The sequence below is a fragment of the Triticum dicoccoides genome, chromosome 3B, assembly GCF_002162155.2.
Source record: "Triticum dicoccoides isolate Atlit2015 ecotype Zavitan chromosome 3B, WEW_v2.0, whole genome shotgun sequence".
NCBI lineage: Eukaryota > Viridiplantae > Streptophyta > Magnoliopsida > Poales > Poaceae > Triticum > Triticum dicoccoides.
This window is the reverse complement of record NC_041385.1, coordinates 565,591,429-565,602,018: the sequence shown is the minus strand read 5'-3', so window position 1 is coordinate 565,602,018 and position 10,590 is coordinate 565,591,429.

Genomic DNA, 10,590 nt, shown 5'->3' with positions numbered 1-10,590 from the left:
CCAGGGAGGGGATTGAAGACGACGACGGGGAGGAATATGGAGGCGGAGGATGACTGAGACCGCTGGATTTCTCCCGTCCCTACCTTTCTCTTCGCTTTGCTTTCTTCGATCAGGTTCTCTTCTCTGGCTTCTGGGGTCGGAGAAGAAGAAGGCAAGGAAAACCGCGGGTAAAATTGCACGAGCCACCCCATAGAATACCATATTCACGTCTGCAAAGTACAAAAGCGCGGAGATCATTAGGAAATTAATATTGCTCTACATGTCGCAACTTGCGATGACAAAACGTACTACGCGTAAGCTCCACACGTCACTGCAATCGTGGGAAGACTTGTGATCCCACTTGCCAGCCTCTTGTCTCTCCTGTCTATGCTGGGAGGATTTTCTCTCTTCCCTGTTCTCTCTCCTTCCCCTTTCCTTCTCTTTTTTTCCCATTACCGCGCACCTTTGGACGCGACCGTGTTCTTCATACTCTATTTGGGGCCCTTTTTTAAGATTATGGTCCAGTTTGTAATTTTATGTTTTGTTGGGGTTATGTTTGTAAGTTGTATTAGCGGAGCGGCTTTGGACCCGATTGCGTTCTTCATTCTTTGTCGGGGGTCCTTTTCATAAGATTATGCACTGGTTTGGAATTTTATGTTTCGTAGGGGTTATGTTTGTAAGTTCTATGGCGGAGCGGCTTTGGACCCGATCGCATTCTTCATTCTTTGTTTGGGGGCCTTTTCATAAGATTTAGGGGGTAGTTTGTAGCTTTATATGCTTTTGTGTTTTGCTTGTAAGTTGCACTACCAACCGTGTTGATTAAACGTGGTGCTAGGCCCTTCTCAACCCTTCCCGTGTTAAATGCAGGAATGGGTCCTATTCGATCCTTCTCGCCCCTTCCTGCGGGAATGGGTCCTACCCGATCCTTCTCGATCTTTTTCCATGTTAGAGAAGGGGTCCTACCCGATCCTTCTCGACCCTTTTCCGTGTTAGAGAATGGGTCCTACCCGATCCTTCTCGACCCTTCATGTGTTAAATGCGGGAATGGGTCCTACTCGATCCTTCTCAACCTTTCTCGTGTTAAATGTGGGGATGGTCCTACTCGGTCCTTCTCGACCCTGCATGGTCTCACGTGTCCTTCTCTAAGTAAGCATCCTCCAGCGAAAAAAGAGTGTGTTAGGAATCCAACTAAGTATTTTTGCATCACGGACATAATTTATATCAGTGCACAAGTAACGTATATGCATCCCGTGGTGTTTGGTCGTGATGGTTTGCCCGGCGGCAGCTCACTACGATGACTTGTTGGCTCAGAGGTTTGTTGCGACGATGATAATTTGATGACTTGTGACTGTGGTGCCATCCTCCAGGGGACCTATGGGCGGGCGCTTCCCCTTCCCTGCATCTTGGTTTCACGTGGATATAGGGTGGGTGCACCTTCTATCACCAACATCGACCAGCTCTGTTTGCATAAGTGTGTTGCGTTGTCGGTCGATGGCCACATTGCCACACACATCCTCTTGTGTTGTCGTGGCTACCAGTGCTACACCATAGATCTCATATGCCCCTTCCCTCTTTTTGTCCTCATCCAAATTCAGTAGTTTCATCACCGGATCTAGTGATTCCTCCTTACCATGGCCTTGCCCTCCCTTAGGTGATCGCAATAGGTGTTGGGCAATTTTTGGACATTTCCTTGTTGCGCTTGTACTCTCACGCCCATCTCTGGTAATGTATGTCCTCCTCCATATCGCTAAGGATGACCCCCTCATCTCAACTATAGTCCACCCCTCTCTAGTTGTTGGTTGGGTGGCGAGTTATGTGTCGTGGGGCAGTTGTTAGGGTTCTCTCTGAGGTCATGGGTCGTTGACATTTGTGTCGAGGATTCTTAGGTCCTTCATGGTTATATGGGTCAATGGTGGCAGCAACCCCGTTGAGGTGAGCAAATTATTTATTAAGTTTAATTAAAAATACTATTGTATGAATGAACCTGCTCCAACAGAGCTGACCACACGGGACGTTTTGCCTTGGTTCATACCTAGGTTGTGTTGGTCATGCCTCATCTGATATTGTTTGGGTTGTGCCATCACTACAAAAAAACACTTCTGTGATGATACGTGTTTGTCACAATAGGTCACGTTTTCTGTCATGCATGTACATCCATGACGATTTTATGACAGAATCAAGATAGTCATACCTGTGCTGTCGTAGAAGTATTCCATGACAATACCAAAATTATCATCAAGGAAGTGTCCACTTCCATGACGATAAATGGCACGTCGTGGAAGCGCTTTCGTCAAGGGTAACCAACATGTGACATCCACCGTAACGGGTTGCCGTTAAGCTATCGGGTTCCGGTTTGGATCCGATAACCCGTTAACAGCCCGGACCAATGGGGATTTTCCACGTGTAAAATTCTCATTCGCCGGCGGATCCACGTGTCGGCTCAGTGTTGGGACAGTTGTCATCCAACAAATGGATGGGACGCGCCTATGATACTCGACATGTGGCTCGGCCCAAAAGTGGCCCATTTAGGTCAAAAGGCCGGCCCGTTTGACCTGGTCAAAGGTAATGGCCGACCCACTTAAAGCATGTTAACGACATGTTCGCATATAGCCCATTTACAGCCCGCTAACTCGTGGCCCATTATGGCCTATCTGAATTAGGCCTAGTAGCGTCATCTGGGCCGTCCAATATGATTTCAGCCCGTTGTAACTTCTGGCCCATGTATGGCCCATGAAGTCTTTCGGCCCAGATGAGGCCCTTTGCAACTCTTGGCCCATTAAGGGCCCGTGGTGAACTGGCCCGTAATGAATAGTGTATTGCTTTATACCCATTAATGGCCCATTATTCCATTGGGTCGTTTCCAGCCCGTGTTATCTTTCGGCCTTCTAAGGCCCATTTATTCCTGGGCTGATTTGCAGCATTCGATTACTTACGGTCCATTACTGGCCCGTTCCGGTTGTGGCCAAATTCAGCCCATGGTTAGTCGGCCCGTTTATGTCCCGTTAATCCGTTGGGCCGTTTTCATAGCGTCATCAAATACAGCCCATTAACGACCTATTATGCCTATCGATAGAATCAAGCCCGCTATACTCATCGGCCTATTAACGACCCGTTATGGTCAGCCCATGAACAGATGATTCCCACTCTAGCCCGTTTACGACCCATAATGCGGACCATTATTGGCCCATGGTCACTACAGCAGATAGCAGGACTATGGTGGCAACGGTCCGTATGTAGCCCATGCTTATTGCGGCCTAGTTATAAAAAGTAGGTTATTGTGGCCACTCGAAAAACGTGGGAAAAGAACTGAAGTGACCACAAGCAAACAACTAAACAAGACAATAAGGAAATAAATAAGCAAGCAACTTGCGCTAGGCTATTAGACATATTACATCCACTGGGCATCAAAGTTCGTTGCCAGTGCAAATATGGGCAACAAAGCAGCATATTACATACACTGGTTCTCAAAGTTGAGGACCAGTGCAAATAAGCGCCGCAGCAAAACAAGTCTAGCACTGAAACCACTTCACAAGAGCTCAAGAAACAATATCCTGGGTATCCACCTTGTTGGCAAAACACTTAGCAAGCTTATTAGCTTTCTCTTGTTTGGCACTTAAATCCTCAAGCGCTTGTTGTTGCACCAGAAAGTATGCATCTGAATTCTGCAAGGACTTCCTCAGTCCTTCGACTTCCTGCCGCAGCACATCTGATCGATGTCTTTCAACTTGAAGTTGAGACTCAAGAAGCCGAACTGATACAGGCAACGAGTTTGAAGAGCTGATGGCAGCAGCAATGGCCAGTAACTCGAACACTTCATCGAGACAGGACTTTGGGGTTGTCTCATTATCTTCAAGATAGTTTTTATCAGCTTCCTTGGAGACGAACAGGGATGTCTCACTATCTTGAACCTTATCTGCATTACTTCCTTTACCATTGCATAACGGGGTACTCTTCTCCAATATTTTGTCTTCATTCTAAAAGAGAAACAAGCAGACACATCACAGGTTTACCTTGTTGTATATGAAACTCATTTTGGTAAACCATTTCAGTAGTAAGGTGGACAGGATAACAACATGAAACAAACATATATCTATGTAGTATGGTTACTATATGGTCTATATCATTCTAGTTTATGTTGCCAAATCAAGATAGAGACAGTTTAAATCATATTTGTTTAAGACAAACCAGCATAGATAGAATATAAGTGTGGGAAACTACACGGCACTAACAACACTTGTAATGTGCATGGCATGAGAACATAATTGTTTATTCAATTGAAACTAAAATCAACATAGAGCAAGTTACAACAGCAAACACGTTAAAGAAATGGGTTTAAAACATACCTATTGCACCACTGGAGTTTCAATTGCACCCTTCAAATTTGAAATTAGTTGGTATGAGTAAATACAATGACGCAAGAGCAAAGGAGTATGAACCATAGCTACGGGACCTGACCCAAGAATAATTCTTCTTGTGCTTTAAGCGTTGACTTGGGGTTCAGAGTGGTAGTCCTCGTGCTTTGGGCACTGCAGTTGCCTTACTAACTGCTCGTGTTTGGGTGCTCGGTGGTGGAGACGGTGATGTGTCAACTAGAACTGGGTTACTATCTACTGGGGTTGGGGTTAGAAGGGGTGCAGCTGGTTCTCTGTCCAACTGGGTAGGGGTACAATCTGCGTGAGTCTGGGTTATGTGTGGTGGGGCTGGTTCTTGGGCAAGTACAACCATGGTTCTATCTACATCGACGGGTAGCACGATCTTTTCTGAAGACCGTGTTTTTACTCCCATAGATACTGCCATCACCCCCTCCAATTCAAATGGCGGATAAACAAGAAAAGTAATTGAATGTACAAACATTGTATGATAGACAGGTGCAATGGATAGTAGGGAAGAAAACATGGCATGAAATAATTCACATTTATATTGTCTAACCAAACAGGATAACATGACATAATTTCACATATATGATGGCTAATTAAACAGGATAACATGACACAATTTCACATACATGATGGCTAACTAAACAGGATAGAATGACATACTTCGAAATATGATGACTATGTAAACAGGATGACATGGTATAACTATACAATGTGTCTATTAAAGTGGTTGGCATGCCATAATTCACATACATGTTGTCGATGGGAACATGGTGGCATGATATATTTCATGGATAGAGAGTGACATAATTCAAAATATGATGACTATGTAAACAGGATGAGATGGTATAATATAACTATATTATGTCTTTAGAAAATGGGTTAGCATGCCATAATTCAGATACATGCTGTCTATGTAAACATCATGGCGTGATATAATTCAAATATATGGTTTATATACTAAGTAAGTGAGTAGAGGGCAATTGCATATATGATGTGTCAACTAAGCAGATGGCATTCAATATTGTGTATATGATGCAAAATATAAGCATTGCAATACAACATATGCATGATATGAGTAATATAACCCTGCCAAGTTTGAGCATACACCTTAGGGGGGAAATAGGATTGGTCATCTGTCTCTGAATCCTCCTCTAAGGAGCTATCTGTAACCAGCAAGATATCTACTTCAACAGGTAACATTATCTGCTCTCAAGACCTTGTTCTCACTCCAGATTTTTCCATCACCAATTCAAATGGCTGATGCACAAGAAGAATAGTTGAATATACAAACATTGTTGACAAATGGAATACGTAATACAAAAAAAGGATGGCATGATATAATACACATATATGACTCTTGGCTAAATAGCATGGCATTGCATCATTCACATACATAATGCTTGCAACAAGATAGCATTGCCTAATTCACATATATAATGTCTTGCGACAAGATGGCATTGCATAATTCACAAAGATGGTAATTATACACTAAACAGGTGGCATTCACACAAAGCATGTCTAAACTAAGGAAATGACATGCCAATGCAAGACACCATATGCATGATATGAGCAATATAACCCTACCAAGTTAGAGCATGTACCTCGACGCAAGGGGGGATGGGACTGGTCATCTGTCTCTGAATCCTCCTCTGAGGAGCTATCCATAACCAGCAAGACATGCATTTCGTCAGATAACATTATCTGCTCTGAAGACCTTGTTTTAGATTCCAGATTTTTTTCATGACCGTGTCGAGTGGCTGGTGCACAGGAGTAATTGAATGTACTAACATTGTTGACAAATTTAACACGTAATAAAAAAGGGATGGCATGATATAATTCACATATAAGATGACTGGCTAACCAGGATGGCATTGCAAAATTCACATATATGATGCCTGGCTAAACAAGATGGCATTGCATGATTCACATATATGATCTAGAAACTAAGCAGATGGCATTCACACAATGCATGTCTAAACTAAGCATATGACATATTTTATGTATAAAGTAAGCAATGCAAGGCACCATATGCATGATATGAAAAACATCAGCATGCTAAATTAGAGCAAAAGACCTCAGGGGGTAAATGGGAGTGGTCCGCTCCCTCTGAATCCCCCTCTGAACAATTATCTTCCTCTTGATTACAGTCTGGAATGGGGGGAGGGGGTTGCTTTTATGCCCACCATGGAGCGATGTCTGGATGAAATTTTATTGCCATGCAAGGCTCGTCTCTTTTGCTCCACATGTTCAATACCATTGTGTACAATAACTAACATGCATAGGAATAAAACATAGTGAGATTATGTAAGGAGTGCATGCACAAATCTAGAGTGATGGTAGCAAACTGTGGATAGACCCAAAACCAATGATAGAAGGCAGATAATATCTTCAGTTAAAAAATACAGATAATGGCTCCTTTAATGTTTGTTTCCACCCTACATGAAACTCATAGTAGATACCCAAGATTAACGAGATAGTAGACATATAATATTGATTGATGCCCCAATATGTACCCCACAACCATTTAAAACTCAAGTTTAAGCATTAGTTTGGACCTGACTCGGAGTCTAATCGGTGAACAGGACGATAAAGTAGCATGTCATCGTATCAAGTGATGCATAACATAAGCAGACACGAAAGAGTGTGACCTCTCTTGCGGGCCCGTGGAGTCCTCAAGGTCATCTGCTCAGTTGATGATGGTAATTAATTCAGTTGTCGTGGCTACCTGCGGCGGGGAAGAAGATTTGAGGCGGTGAAAGACAGTCTGGAGGGTGGATCCCTGCTGTGGTGAACCCTTCCGTTATTGGAGCAACTGAGCTGGGGTGGACCACAGCGTAGCAGGAGCGGGACAAACCACACAAGGTTTTCTTTGACACATATCTATAAAAGAAGTAATTCTGTAAGGGCTTGTTTGAATTGGAGGATTCTAATAATGCATGGATAGGAAATACACACGAATAGGAAAGGAATGCACGTGCAAAACAGAGAATTTAAGAACACAGGATTTCTGCCAATCTGGGTGTTTGGTTCACAAGAATCGGAAGGTCACAGGAATGCAAAGAAGCATGGTGAAATTAAGTCAAACCACAAAAAAATGTATTGTTATAATGCTATTATGCTACTATCTCTTGGTCCTGTGCTTCATGAATAGGAATTCGAAAAGGAGGCCAAGTGGATATTAAAATTCCTACAATTTTTCTTTCAAGGGGACACTAAAGGAACAAATCCTATGGTTTTCCTTTGCTCCATTCCTTTGAACCAAATGCATGAACAATAGTACCATAGGAAACTTTCCATTTCCTATGTTTTTCCTTCAATTTTCCTTTCAAGCACTGGCGATTCTAGTAGGCAAGCTTGAACAGGGAAAAGACTACACTCCAAAAATGTTTTTTGCTACTTCTACTACTCTGGACCCAGGCCACTGCCCTACTAGCTCAACTCCCAGGCCCATCTACAAATGCACACATCAAACAGGCAGAAATAAATAATGATGGCGTTCGAGAGAGTCCATCACGGATAGCTAAGTTGCCTGGTACCTCACTGCTTGTCATATAGTAGGATAAACTAATCGTATTTCACGTTACTACGCGTGTTTAGTGGACAATACATATAACATGTAGAGTAAAAAAGCGATGCAACAAGTGTACAACCTCTTTGGTGAAGCCATGTCGATCTCAGCATCATTGGTTGGTCGATGATGAAAGTGCAATCATGCCCTTACATCATGTTTTGATGTTGATGACAATATACATGTAGGGGACTAACTATGTTCGTCAAGTGAATATTAGGTGTTAGTCCCCGGTTCATCAAAAGTGTGTGGATCGTGAGCATATGGAGTTGAGTTTACTCAAGGAAGAAGTATCAAAATGATTACATATTTGTTTTCTTGAGTATAGGATCCCGCACTATTAAGAGGGGGTCGGTAGGGTTAGTAAAATACTTGCTCTTGCCACAAAACTCCTTCCTAAAATTCTTTAGATCTATCACTATGATCTCATACTTGTTCTGCCTCTGGCCTTGCTAGATGTTCGGGCTGCCTGCCGGATGCCCGGGCCACCTGCCGATATCCGGCCTGCACGCTGGATATCCGGACCTTGCTATCCATAGAACACTATATGGTGGTGCCCTCGTCCGGATGTTTGGCCCTCCATGCCCGATGTCTGGGCTCTCCATGCACCCCGGATTTCCAAGCTTCGTTGCTGGATGTCCGGCTTGTGCTATCCATGGGGTTAATCGATGAGGTGAACTCGCTGGATGTACGTCCATATGCCGGATGTCCGGGCTTTCCTGTGTCGCCGGATGTCCTGGCTTTACCCCGGATGTCCGGCCCCTCTGCTTCACCCTCTGCTTTCTACTTTTCGTTAGTAGTACTACACTAGGCTGGATGTCTAGCCCCTGTCCTGGATGTCCGTCCTACCCTGTCACTTGCACTACAACGGCCATATTTGCTCACACACTATATATAGCCCTCTTCCCCCACGGGAAAGGGTTGACCATTCACTTTGAGCTTTCGTAGAACACATCTCACTCCCTCTCTTGATCCCCTACACCAAATCCTAGATCCCCAAGGGATTAGGGAACATTTGAGAGAAGTTGTCCAATCAAGTGATAGATCCACTCCTTCCCCTTCTTCTCACCAAAGGAATTCATGATTTGAGCAAGTTTTCTTGAGCTTTTCCCATCGTTTTTGTTACTCTTGGAGGTTGGAGACTCCTAGGCGGTAGGAGTCATTCGGAGAGGAACCGGTCATTGTGATTACCCCCGGAAAGTTTGTGAGGGTTTGGAGACTGTCGGTGTCAAAATCGGCGGATCTCGGGTAGGGGGCCCCGAACTGTGCGTCTAAGACTAATGGTAACAAGAGGCTGAGGACACGATGTTTACCCAGGTTCGGGCCCTCTCGATGGAGGTAATACCCTACTTCCTGCTTGATTGATCTTGATGATATGAGTATTACAAGATTTGATCTACCACGAGATCAGAGAGGCTAACCCTAGAAGCTAGCCTATGGTATGATTGTTGTTTTGTCCTACGGACTAAATCCTCCAGTTTATATAGACACCGAAGGGGACTAGGCTTACACAGAGTCGGTTTACAGAGGAGGAGATCTACATCCGAATCGCCAAGCTTGCCTTCCATGCCAAGGAGAGTCCCATCCGGACACGGGACGAAGTCTTGAGTCTTGTATCTTCACAGTCCTACAGTCCGGCCAAAGTATATAGTCCGGCTGTCTGGATACCCCCTTATCCAGGACTCCCTCAGTAGCCCCTGAACCAGGCTTCAATGATGATGAGTCCGGCGCGTAGATTGTCTTCGGCATTGCGAGGCGGGTTCCACCTCCGAATACTCCAAAATTAATTCCGAACACAAGGACCGTGTCCGGCTCTTCAAGATAAATTCCATATATCACCGTAGAGAGAATAATAATCCACGAATCTGATCTGCTGACAATTCCTTGTTGTGTGACATTACGCCATGGCTCGGTAACTTATTCGAACCGTTTTTACAACCTGCTCCCGCACACATCGCGAGGCGGTTTCTTTGGCACGTCCTATCAAAGCAGAGATCGTGTCCCCTTATCGCGGGATCTCCATTAATACGGGTATGGGTAACCCAACCAACGCCATCAATCGAGACGCTTGGAAAGATAAGAGATTTCAAGAGGCAAGTGGGGAGGCGCACATTCTACATTGCCTTTATAAAGGGATAGAGATCTCCCGTTTTTACCCACGCCTTCTTCCTCCTTTGCTCATCTGTTCTCGCACCCTTGAGCTCCAGCGCCCAAGTTCTCACCTTCTCCGTAGGATCGCATCATGTTCGGAGCGGGAGGCAAGTGGATGGCCTCCTCTGTTACAGAGGAGAACATCACCAAGCTTCGGGAAGTCGGATACCTAGCCAAGAATATCGCGCACAGGCTTCCAACAGAGGGACAGATTACCCCCACTCCGAAGTCTCGCGAGAGATTAGTATATCTCCCTCATTTCATCCGCGGACTAGGATTTCCACTCCACCCGTTTGTCCGCGGGCTTATGTACTACTATGGGCTAGATTTTCACGATCTGGCCCCGAATTTCGTCCTTAACATCTCGGCGTTCATCGTCGTGTGCGAGGTATTCCTCCGCACCAAGCTCCACTTCGGCCTGTGGTTGAAGATCTTCTGCGTGAAGCCGAAGATCGTGAGCGGCCAACAGGCGGAGTGCGGAGGTGCCATGGTGGGCAAAATGCCCAACATCAC